Source organism: Macrotis lagotis, chromosome 1 (genome assembly GCF_037893015.1).
Source record: "Macrotis lagotis isolate mMagLag1 chromosome 1, bilby.v1.9.chrom.fasta, whole genome shotgun sequence".
Taxonomy (NCBI): Eukaryota; Metazoa; Chordata; class Mammalia; order Peramelemorphia; family Peramelidae; genus Macrotis; species Macrotis lagotis.
Window position 1 is genome coordinate 870115336 of NC_133658.1, and position 12974 is coordinate 870128309.

Consider the following 12974-nt stretch of genomic DNA (forward strand, 5'->3'; position numbering starts at 1 on the left):
AATTTAGCCCCAAACACTTATTAATTTGTTAAGGGATAAAAAAGATGAAAATTAAACAGTCCTTGCTTTACATTCCATCCAGTTTACATTCTTAACAGAGATAACATGTATAAATATATAATGTTAAAAATAAAAGGTGCTATTTATATAGCTTTAAGATGTGCAAATGACTATATTATATATTATCTCACTCTACCTTCCTGGCAACCAAGCAAGTAAGGTGGCTGCATTCAGGAAAACCTGCTTTCAAATGCTACCTCCTATAATAGTGGGCAACAAATTGGCACAGTGGATTGGAGTCACAAGGACAGGAGTTCGAATGCTGCCTCAAGACACTTGTCACTTAACCCTGACTGCCTCACCTCCAGGGCCATCTCCAGCCATCCTGACCCAGATGGCTCTGGAGGAGAAGGCGAGGCTGGTGACCCAGCACAGCCCCCTCACGCCAATCCAATTCACATGCTTGTCACGGCCTCACCTCCCTGATGTCATGGTCTTCTTTGGAAACGAAGGACAAAGCACATACACTATTTAAAGACAGGTCATTCACCTCTGCCTCAGTTTTGTGGCAACTCTGACCCCTTTTGGGGTTTTCTTGGCAAAGTTGGTGGTCATTTGTCATTTTCTTCTCTTTTTACAGATGAGGAAACGGAGGTATAAAGGTTGAAGTGACTTGGCCAGAGTCACACAGCTGGTGTCTACAGCCAGAGCGGAATTCAGGAAAATTGAGTCTTCCAGACTCCAGAACTGGTGACACCTAGTTGCCTCAGTTTCCTCATCTGTAAAATGGAAATAATAACAGATAATACTTCTCCGGATTACAAAGAATCAAAAAAAATTACATTTTTAAAGCCCCTAACAAACTCTAAATATTAAAATAAGGGCTCCTATTATTAGTAACAGTTCTGAAAGTAGATAGGTGCACTTCTTATCCTGCACTTTGCAGTTGGGGACATCGAAGCAGATAGAGGTTAAATGACTTGCCTGATGTCTCAGAGTTCATGACTAGGGTTGCATTTGAACTCAGGGCTTAATGACTCGCAATTCAGAGCTGTCACATCTAGCTTCAGAATACCCAAGTGGAGAGGGGAGGCACCAGCAACTAGCTGGTGCTTATTTGTGTGATTCAAGGCACAAGTGCTTAATTTCACTTCATTTTCTCAATCTATAAAATAAAGATGATGATAATAATGCATAATAATAATATCTACTTACCCCAGCAATTTTTGAAGAGTTTTTTTAGATCTTAATTTGTTACATAATCATTAATAGTACACAACATTGAAAAGAGAAGAACTGAATTCGTTTCATCTTAGACACATTAATAGTACTCATGACTCAGTGAAAAGAGTAGAAGACCTGAAGTCGAGACTCATCTCAGACACTTTCAGAGCTCTGTGGCCTTCAGTTTCCTCCTCTCTGAAATGGGAATATCTTTATTGCCATCTGAAATATTGATATTTACTATAGTTACTATTTTTCTATAGCCTCAGTCTCTCCCCTACCTGTCACCCTCTCTTCTGGGTTATAATAAAGAAATTTTTAAAAGAATAAGAGAAAAAAAGAGAAAAAATTAATTTACCACTGAAACAAATCTGACATCTATACACCCCACTCCACCATCCTCAAGTCACAGGTGGGTTCCCTTATTTTGTCCAGTGATCTCATAGATCTGAACATTGCAGCTTCATCGTTGGTCAACAATAGGAACCCAAGTTCATATTTCCAAGTTGGGAAATAATTTGTCCATAGTCACAAAGGTTATTCGTTCCCATTTGTTTTTTGCAAAGTGGTTATTACTATTGAGTTATTATTAAGGAGAAGCAAGACAAACTAGGAGCATTCTGAGTTACCCACACTGGATGTACAACACCTGCTAGCTCCTCTCTGAGGCCTCCTGGCTATTCCACAAACTAGATCCTCCATCATTCTGCTCCAGCTATTTTCTCTGACTGTCCCCCATTCCTGGACCACTCTCCTCATCTCTATAGTATTAGGTTGTTTGTTGACTTCTCCATTAGACTATAAGATCTCTAAGGGTAGGATTGTCTTTTGCCTCTTTGTGTCTCCCTTGATTAACTTTCTAGAACTGTAACAGGTAATTAATAAATGCTTATTGGTCATGGACAAATCAATTTACTTCTCACCAGTTCAGCATCCTCCTTTATGACATGAAGGAGTTATACTGGTCCTAAGACTGTGATTGTTGTCCTTTGCCTAGGAGAAAAATTTTGATGATATTTTCCTTCATTCTCTTTTTTTTTAGGGTTTTTTTTTTTTTGCAAGGCAAACGGTGCTAAGTGGCTTACCCAAGGCCACACAGCTAGGTAATTATTAAGTGTCTGAGACTAGATTTGAACCCAGGTACTCCTGACTCCAGGGCCAGTGCTTTATCCACTATGCCACCTAGCTGCCCCTGTCCTTCATTCTCAAAGAAGATCAAGACATCAGGGGAGGTGATGCCGAGACATGCAAAGTGAATTGAATGGGGGGGGGGGGAGGCTCACCAGTCTCACTTTATCCTCTGAAACCATCTGGGTCCAGTGGTCAGATATGGATCAGGACGATTGGAGATAGCCCTAGACATGAGGCAATCAGGATTAAGTGACTTGCCAAGGTCACACAAGTAGAAAGTATCAAGTGTCTGAGACCAAATCTGATCTCGGGTCCTCCTAACTCCAGGACTGGTACTCTATCTACCATCTAACTAGAAGGAATATATTACCTCTCCAGAGCTATTAGATTCAAGGGAAGGAAAGGCTATTCCATAGGGAAAAGACCCTCTCTTCCTCACACATCTCTTCATATAGGGAAACCTTCCCCCCACTTCCCCCCAACCTCCACCCCACTCCACCACCCTCAAGCCACAGGTAGGTTCCCTTATTTTGTCCAGTGATCTCATAGACTTGAACATTGCAGCTTCATCGTTGGTCAACAATAGGAACCCAAGTTCATATTTCCAAATTGGGAAATGATTTGTCCATAGTCACAAAGGTTATTCTTTTACATTTGTTTTTTTAACAAGGCACTGAGGTTGTCACCATCCCAAGTTCACACAGCTAGTAAGTATCAAGTGTCTGAGACTGTATTTGAACTCAGGTCCTCCTGACTCCAGGGCTTGTGCTCTATCCACTTCTCCACCTAGCTGCCCCACACAAAGGTCATTCAATCCAATCCGACACACACATGTATTAAGCATTTAATGTTTGCATGACTCTATATTCTAGTTTGTCCTAGGATCACAAAGACCAAATGAGACTGGGGCGGGGGGGGGGGGGGGGGGGGGGACAGAAGTTTCTAAATGAACATTCTTTAGATTCTGTCCTCCAGGTTTTCAAGTACAGGAGACTAGACCCCTTAGCTTCCCAAGTCTTCCTTTGGGTCTCCTTTGATGATTGGGGGGAAGGGGAGGGATAGTAAATGGAACTAAGGGGAGAGGCTATGGTAGGAGGAGAGCTGTCCGGGAGACCTTAGTCAGCTCTGTTCTAGGAGAGAGAATGTCAGTTATCTAAGTGAAGTTGGAGCCTGCTTCCCTGGATGTGATTTCTAAGATAGGAGACCACCCTTGCCCCACCCTACCATTCTCCATTCTTTCTTCATCCCCATCCGCCCCTTAAAAGTACTTCCTTTTTCTACTTGGGGAGCTTGGAGAGGATCAGATTCTTAAACTGAAAGGAGAAATCTTGAATATATTTTGTCTTAAAAAGCTCCAAGTCAAAGGAAATCATCCCCTTTCCCCATTCCCTCTGGGAAGTTTGGGAAATTTTGTTTCTTAGCTATCTTTTTTCCTCCCAGAACCAGCAAAAAACTGGGTTCCAAAGGAATGGAGAAGTAGAGAGAAGAAGCCTAAAAAACCCCTTTGTGTGAGTAAAAAGCAGCAGAGCTTTCAAAGAGAAGGGAGAAGTCATCTCCACCCCCACCTCCCAATCTTCCCACCCTGCTGTCATTCTGGGAAGAAAGACATCCCAGAAAAGGGATGAGGAAGAAGAGACCCCAGCCTATGGATGAGAGCTGGAAAGACTCTCCGAAGTCATCTGCTCCAGCCCCTTCCTTTTACAGGGTAAGGAAACTAAGACTCAAGGAGATACAGTGACACATTTAAGTATCAGAGGGAGAATTTGAACCCAAAACTTCTTGACTCCAAGTCCAACTCTATTCTGCCTCCAAAACAAAATACTGGGGCTGCTAGGTGGCACAGTGGATAGAGCACCAGCCCTGGAGTCAGGAGTGCCTGAGTTTAAATCTGGCCTCAGACACTTACTAATTACCTAGCTGTGTGGCCTTGGGCAAGCCACTTAACCCCATTTGCCTTGCAAAAAAAAAAAAATGCTCTTTTCTTCCTGTTTCAATGCCCAAGACTGTAACTGGGAAATGTATGCACTGATCTAGATGGCAGCTCCTTCCTTCTCATCACTGTGAGATTCTTTCTATTCTTCCACTGACCCTCTCCAGAAAATCTGATAGACTGGAGGCCTTCCTCTAGGTCTTGTTTTATAGTTCCTAACTGTGAAGAAATAGTCTGACTGTCCATCTGCTGGGCTTTTCTCCCATTACATGAACTGACTCAGCTTCTTTCCTAATCATACCTCTCTTATATTCTTTGGGCCACATCCAACATTGTTAGATACTTTAGGTTACTTGTGTCCACTATGAATAGAAAAGTGAATAAATGAAAAAGCAATTATTAAACACTTACTACGTCAGTCAATCTGCATTAATTATCTACTACGTATCTGTTACTATCCTAAATGATCAGTATGCAAAGAAAAGTGTAAGACTCTTTGCCCTGAAAGAGTTCACAATCTAATGGAGGAGACATCATTCAAACAACAATGACCAAACAAGCTATATGAGGGATAAATAAATAGCCAGAAGAGGCGAAGCCCTAGGAAATTAGGGATTGAGTCTAGCTCTGTGTTAAAAGCAGTGAATATGCATTAAAAAGTAAGACTTCTCTCAATAAGCTCCCGACATTGATGGGCAGTTTCAGCTGCAGGTCAAGTTGGAATGGCCATCCAATGGTCTTTAGGGTGCCCTGATAAACAGATAGTAATACTTTGACATTAGTATCATTGCCATTGGTGAAATCAGAGCTTTTGATCCATTTGCCAGTGACTTTGCTGGAAACTTTTTCTATAGATCTTCAGGAGCTGTAGCTGCTGAGGATCCTGGAGCTGGAGTACCATCCTTTTTTTGGGAGAAGTGCCAGGTTCCCTCACTATGACACTTACTCCCCTAGATGACGGTTGGAATCAGACTTGAAGCAGAAGTAGTCGGTGCTACTATTATTCAAATTCTTGGGCATTGCTTCCATTGCCTTTTGGGGTGTCTGCAATTCTGATTTCTCAGCAACTGTGGTCCTCTATGAATGAAAACCATATAGTATATTAGATTGTTTTCTGTCAGGGGGAGGGGCAACAGAAGGGAGAGAGGGATAAAAATGTAAAATGAAAAACCTTGCAAAAAAAAAGATTGTTGAAAACTACTGCTACATGTAGTTGGAAAAATAAGTAAATAAAATATTTAAGAAAAACAAAAGCATATAGTATCTGTAGGAGATTTTAGCCAAAAGTTCCCTTAATCAGGAAAATAATAATGATGGGATTTCTCCTTTTATTCTCAGTTCAGTTCAACAAATCTTTATTTAATGAATACCACAGGCCAGATACAATGCTGGAGAGGTTAGGCAAGGAGGAGATCAAGGTGAAATACATAAATAATGATTACCTATACATATATAAAAGTAAAACTGAGCTAAGACTTTTCAAACACCCTATATATGACATCTGGTAATATTTCATTGTAGCACTACAAACTTGGAATTGGAAGGAACCATTTGTTACCAGGCTTTGGTTTTGTTTTTCAAGGTAAAAGAGGAAATTGTTGAAAAAAGAATTTAATTTTTAAAAATAATAATTGTAGGGGTCTTTAAAAGTTAGCACCTAGCCTGTCAGAAAAACTTGAATTCAAATCAGTCTCTGTTCAAATCTAGCTCTATGACCCTGGGTAAGTCATTTCACCTCTATCTACCTCAGTTTCCTCATCTGTGACATGGAAATGATAATAACCCCTATCTCCCAGGGTTGTCGTAAGAATTCAGTGTGAAAGATAATAATAATATAACCCTTAGCACAATGTCTGGTGTGTGTGTGTGTGTGTGTGTGTGTGTGTGTGTGTGTGCATAATATATATATATATATATATATATATATTATATATAGAAAGTGCTATATGAATGTTAGCTATTATTTTCAGTAACAATAAGAAAACTGAGCCCCCCCCCCCCGCCATGTAGTTGAAAGGATAGGTCCAGAATCATGTAAATGATTTTGAAACTGATTTTGGACCTGGGTCCTCTGACTCCAAATTCAGCACTCTTTCCACTGTATTATGCTACCTCTCATTCTCAACTCAAAAAATTTCTGTGATTCTGTATTGCCCATAAAGTTCAAATTATTCATAAATTCCTGCCTTATCTCTTATTCTATTCCCTTTTTGGGTGGGGGACAATATGGCATTAAATGACTTGCCCAAGGTTGCATAGCTAGTAAGAGTCTGAGGCTAGATTTGAACTAAGGTCCTCCAGGGTTGGTGGTCTATCTATCTATTGTGTCTAGTTGACCCTCTATTCACTTTAAAGTTCAGGTATAGTCCAACACACCCTGCTTGCCTTGTTATTGCCTAAATCTGGAATGACCTCCATTTACCACCCTCTCCAGGAAGTCTTCCCAGATCCCTCTAGGCTGTGATGACCTCCACTCTACATTGATAGTTACTGATTCAGGACTTATCTGAGGCATTTGTCATATGTCTTTGCTATCAGCTAGTCAACAAGCAATCATAACGTTCTTACTGAGGGAAGAGAAAGGAATAAGCATGTATTTATCTAATGCCTGATATATATATACCAGGCACTTCTAAACCTAAGTACTTTATAAATATTATCTCTTTAGAACTGTGAACTTTCAGAATTTTCCAGGTAACTGGCCACTTTCCATCAGTAACTCTACTTGGTTTGGACTCCATGGAACAGGAAGCCCCACCCAGGATACTTGATCACATGAAACCTCATCATCATGCTAATTGATTCCATTTTTGATAATCATCACCTGGGCTCTCTGTGGTCTCTCCCCTCTGATAAGAGGACTGGAGATGAAGCACTAAACTCCTCTCAAATTTTCCCCTCATAGACTCTGAGTCTGAGAGCTTTCCATCAGCAGCCCAACTTGGTTTGGGCTCCAGGAAACATCCCTGATGGCTCATCATCTCCTTTTTCAACTTTCTTTTATGTGTTATCTTCTCCATTGGATTGTAAGCGTCTTGAAGCAGGAATTGTCTTTTTTTTTCTCATTTCTATCCTCAGTGGTTACCTCAGTGCTCACAAACTAAAAGGGATTAGTAAATGTTAACAGAAATGTTAACAGCCCAAAACTGTACTGTTATTATCCCCATTTACAGTTGGGGAAACTGAGGCAAACAACAGCTATGTAACTGGCCCAGGGTCACCCAGGTAAAACATGTCTAAGACTGGATTTAAACTCAAGTCTTCCTGACTCTAGATTCAACACTCTATATCACATAGTAATATAATACCTTACTAGGACTTGGGGAGGGGGAACCTCTCAGAACTACAACCTTGCAGCTTTTTCCCAGTATCTCTCAAGTGACCACCCTCTTCATCATCCATCTCATATGCAGGCAAGTTGTTTACAAATAGAACAAGACTACAGAGTTGAGCCTTCTCGGGGTACAGGCTATATATAGGTAGGCAAATTATGAGTGTACTGCCTAGTTACAGATCAGCGTTGTCATCTTTGTCAAAGATTTAAAACTGGAAGGGACTTTAGAAGCCATCCAATCGAGCCCTACCATTTTCTTAAAGATTTCATGAACCGGGAGAACCCTTACCCAATTCCCTATTAGGTCCTTTCCAAATCAAGCATCTTGTGCTCTCTGGCCCTTAGAGAGGATAATGGAATTTTGTGAACTAACAATAGCACCACCCTTACAGGGTCCTAGTGAGGATACAGTGAGATAATATTATTTTTTAGGGGGTGGAGCAATGGAGTTAGGTGACTTGCCCAAGGTCAGACAGCTATAAGTGTTTGAGGTCACATTTGAACTCAGGTCCTTCTGACACCTGGTATGTCACCTAGTTGCACCATATTTTACTGATTTTAAATCAGTCTATAAATGTAAATATCATCGTTGTGGCAGGTTCTGGGAATGACTTTATCCATGTTGGAAGAGACATAAACAAACTATATTTGAATTCTATTATGAGAATTTCCAGAGGTAACTATGGAGGGAAAAACAAGTAAGAGGAATGTCATTTTGGTGTTGATGTCAATATTAAATACATTTTCTGTAAGCCCAGACTAGGAAGTCAAATTACAGATTACATGTAGCATTAAGATTAATGGCAATCAATCCCAGAGACCATTTAAGACCATGTAAGAGTCCACAAGATCAATTATTTTCATAATAATCTTAACATGATAAATATCAATAGATATTACCCACCTTAAAACAAAAGTTCTCTGAGGAATCCTCATAATTTTTAAGAGTATAAAAGAGGTCTAGAGACCAATATATTTAATAATTATCCTCTTGATCATCTCTAAGCTAATTTCTACATTTAAATTGTATCAATCTTTGTAGCTTGAGGAAGCCATTCCCAAAAAAGCCCACCTTTCTTCCTGCTTTCCTTTCTAGCTACTTGTTCACTAATCTACTTTCCCTTGATTTAATCTGTGTCCTTAACTTTGTTTGTATAATCCAACTGTTGGCTGATTGTTTACTGAATGGTTAAACAACTTCTCCCTTATGTGTCATCTCCTCTTCATTTCTGTGCTACTACTCTAGGGCAACCCCTTCATCCAAACCCATCTGGTCCACTTGTGTGTATTCCTCCTGAAGATCATCTTGTCTCTTCTCCCCCTCCCCCTTCCCCTCCTCCAATCTATTCTTTCACATTACTAATGTTCCTTAAACACAGTGGTTTTCCTTCTATGTTCAACATCTTTTAATATTTCCCTACTGACTCTCAATAAATGTCAGACTCTTTAGCATGGGACTCAAGGTCTGCCACTATATGGTACCACCGAACCTTTCCCACATAATCTATTGTACTCCATCATGCTTGCAATACTCTAGACAAGGGGAGTGCTCTCTGCCCCCTGAGCATGCCTCTGCTCTCTGGTCTTAATTATTTTGGCCTTAAACTTGATAGTGATCAGATCTGGGATTTATTCCATGGAAATGATAGTTTACCCTCTTTACCCATCAGATTCCAACTCAAGAACCCTTCTCTGTTTCTGTCAGCTAAAAGGGATCTCTCCTACGTGATCTGAACGAACAAGTCTGTGCTTCTTATGTATTTGTATTAAGCATTGTTTTTAACATTATTTAAGTCCTACTGCAATGCCTCATCGGAATGTGAAGGTGAGTGTGAATTCTTGAAGGTGATGCCACTTGAGTACAAGCTCTGGCAGGTCTTACCAAGCAGGAAAGACTTTGTCTTGTGGCCCTATGACAGATTTGATGTCTCATCATGAGAAGGTTAGCTAAGAGGGGATTTTATTTTATCTTTTATTTTTTGCCATAACAACAATTTTTGTGGTGCTTTTTATGTGGGGCAGAGCCCTTTAAAAATATTATACCATTTTATCTTCATGGCCATGCTGGGAGGTAGAAACAATTATGCTCTCTATCATATAAATAAGGAAACTGAGACAGAAAGATCAAGTGACTTTCTAGGCGTCACACAACAGAATCTGGAGCAGGTTTTCTTGTCTCCTTTAACACCATTATCACATTGCAACAATCCTTGAAAAGCACCTGATGAGGCATAACAGAATTGCCATCTGTGTTGGCACTTTGCTGAAATCTTAGGTTGAAAGATTTAAAATTAGAAGGGTCTTTAAAGGTCTTCTAGCACAACCCCCTCATTTTGCATCTGAGGAAATGGAGATTCAGAGAAGCCAAATGGGCCAAATCACTCACCCAAGATTCCACAGATAGGAAGGGCCAAGGCAGGATTCAAACCCATCTCTCAATCTAGTTCTCACTCCATTACACCATGCTAACCCTGCCTAGGATCCCTTATCTATGACAATAGGTAAGAACTGACTTATTCAAACCCTGCCTATTAATTTTTGGAACTGCACTATCATTCAAGAAGTATCAACCACTGAGTTAAACTCAGTTTTAAAATCAAAATCACTTTGTGTTTATAGAGTACACAGTCTTACAAGGTAGGTAATGTATGTATTCAATCCATTTCATAGGGTCTAAGGATACTTCCAACCCTAAACTTTGAGTAAGACAAAGAGATCTAGAACTCCAGTCTACATCAATCACCTGCCACCTCTAAATACTTCTGGACTCTGGGGTTTAAAAAAGTACTAAATGAAGAATTAGAAGATGTGGGCTTAAATCCTGGGATTGCCTGTGTGATGGCTACCTGTGTGACCTTGGATTAATTTTAACTTTTCTGACCTGGGTCACAGTTTTCTCATCTGTAGAAAAGTCCCATCTAGTTTTAAAGCTTGGATCAGGTATGGCTAGGTGGCATAGTGGATAAAGCACCGGCCTTGGAGTCTGGGGTACCTGGGTTCAAATCTGGTCTCAGACACTTAATAATTACCTAGCTGTGTGGCCTTGGGCAAGCCACTTAACCCCATTTGCCTTGCAAAAACCTTAAAAAAAAAAAAGCTTGGATCTAAGGCTTAACCAAAGAGTTTGGGAGCAGTCATTTGTAATCAGGACAGGCAACCATAGATCAAATGCTCTCGCAGTCTACATTTATAGACACACACACACACACATTTCCCTCCCACTCTATGAAGGAAGTGACCTAACCTGCCTTTCCTCCAGGTCCTTCATTGCCCTGGATGTCCTCCCCTGAATAATTATCTTCCATCTTATCAAGATCCTCATTAAAAAGTGGTCCCCAGAGGGGACCCTGAAACTCCTTCCCCAGAAAACTCCAAAACCATCAAATTATGACTAATCAAAATTTAGAAGGGGGCAGAACACACAGAAAGACTGAGTGATACAATTTCCCAGTCCAAGACAACTTAGAAGTTTGGAGGGAAAAGTGTGTTTCACTGGGACTGAGGGTTGGAAAAAAGCCACAGCCACAGTGTAGCCCAGGGATCACCAGGAACAGCTTGAAGGGGCAGTGAGAGAACTCTGCTGCACCAGAGTGCAGGAACCCTGCCCTGCGATGAGAACCTGCAGAAGGAATCAGGGAAGCCAACCTGCATCTCCAGAGCACAGCCTACAGACAGTAAGGAGGTATGGGGAGACTGCAGAAATCTCTCTGTTCTCCCTGGGGTAGGACTCAGCTGTTTGCCAACACTCAGATCCAGGTTGCAGTTTGGGCTTCCATACTAATATAGCAGAGCAGGGATATTCCTCACAGCTCCAGGGCAGAGGGGAGCATCTGTGGTCATCCACATAGCAAAGCATAGGCAAGGGAGCATAAGACCTTGAAGGAATAAAGGTCCCAGTGGGGTGTCCCCAAAACCCCCCAAAGTTTTAGAAGTGTGGTAAATTTGTCTTAGGTTAAGGAAATGAGCAAACAAAACAAAAAGAAGAATCTGATCATAGAAAATTACTTGGGTCCCATGGAAGATTCAGAAGATGACAAACTTGAAGCTTCTGTATCCAAAGCCTCTAAGAGAAATAGAAAGTGGGTTCAGGCTATGGATAAGTTAAAAAAAAAAGACTTTGAAGAGCAAAAAGGGAAGTGGAGGAAATTGGGAGGAGATATGAGAGAGATGGGGGTGGCTAGGTGGCACAGTGGATAAAGCACCAGCCCTGGAGTCAGGAGTACCTGGGTTCAAATCTGGCCTCAGACACTTAATAATTACCTAGCTGTGTGATCTTGGGCAAGCCGTTTAACCCCATTTGCCTTGCAAAAACCTAAAAAATAAAATAAAATAAAATAAATGAGAGCGATGCAGATAAATCATGAAAACCAAATCAACAGTTTTGTGAAAGAAATACAGAAAAAAAACTGAAGAAAATAATACATTAAAAACTACTTTACAGGGGCAGCTAGGTGGTGTAGTGGATAAAGTACCAGCCTTGGAATCAGGAGTACCTGGGTTCAAATCTGGTCTCAGACACTTAATAATTTCCTAGCTGTGTGGCTTTGGGCAAGCCACTTAACACCATTTGCCTTGCAAAAAAAATTAAAAAATAAAAAACACTTTAGGCAAAATGAAAAAAGCAGAACAGAAGGCAAATGAGGAAAAGAATGCCTTAAAAAGCAGAATTGGCCAGCTGCAAAAGAAGATAAAAAAGCTCTTTGAAGGAAATAGCTTGGGGGCAGCTAGGTGGCACAGTGGATAGAGAACTGGCCTTGGAGTCAGGAGTACCTGAGTTCAAATCCAGACTCAGACACTTAATAATTACCTAGCTGTATGGCCTTAGGCAAGCCACTTAACCCCATTGCCTTACCAAAAAAAAAACTTAAAAAAAAGAAAGAAAATAGCTCCTTGAAAACAGATCCAGGAGAAATAATTTAAAAATTGTTAGGCTCCCTGAAAGTCATGACCAGGAAAAGAGCCTAGACTTCATTTTTCAAGAAATAATAGCAAAATTTCCCTGAGAGCCAAGAAGCAGAGGGTAAAATAGAAATTGAGGGAATTCACCAGTCACCTCCTGAAAGTGATCCCAAAAGAAAAACTGCCAGGAATGTTATAGCCAAATTCCAAAACTCCCAAGTCAAAGAGAAAATACTAAAAGCTGCCAGAAACAAACAATTCAACTACCGTGGCTCTATAGTCAGGATTACACAGGATCTGGCAGCATCTACATTAAGGGTTCATAGGGATTGGAATATAATATTCCAGAAGGCAAAAGATCTTGGTTTGCAATCGAGAATCAACTACCCAGCAAAACTGAACATCCTCTTTCAGGGGAAAAGATGAACTTTCAATAAAACAGGGGACTTTCAAACT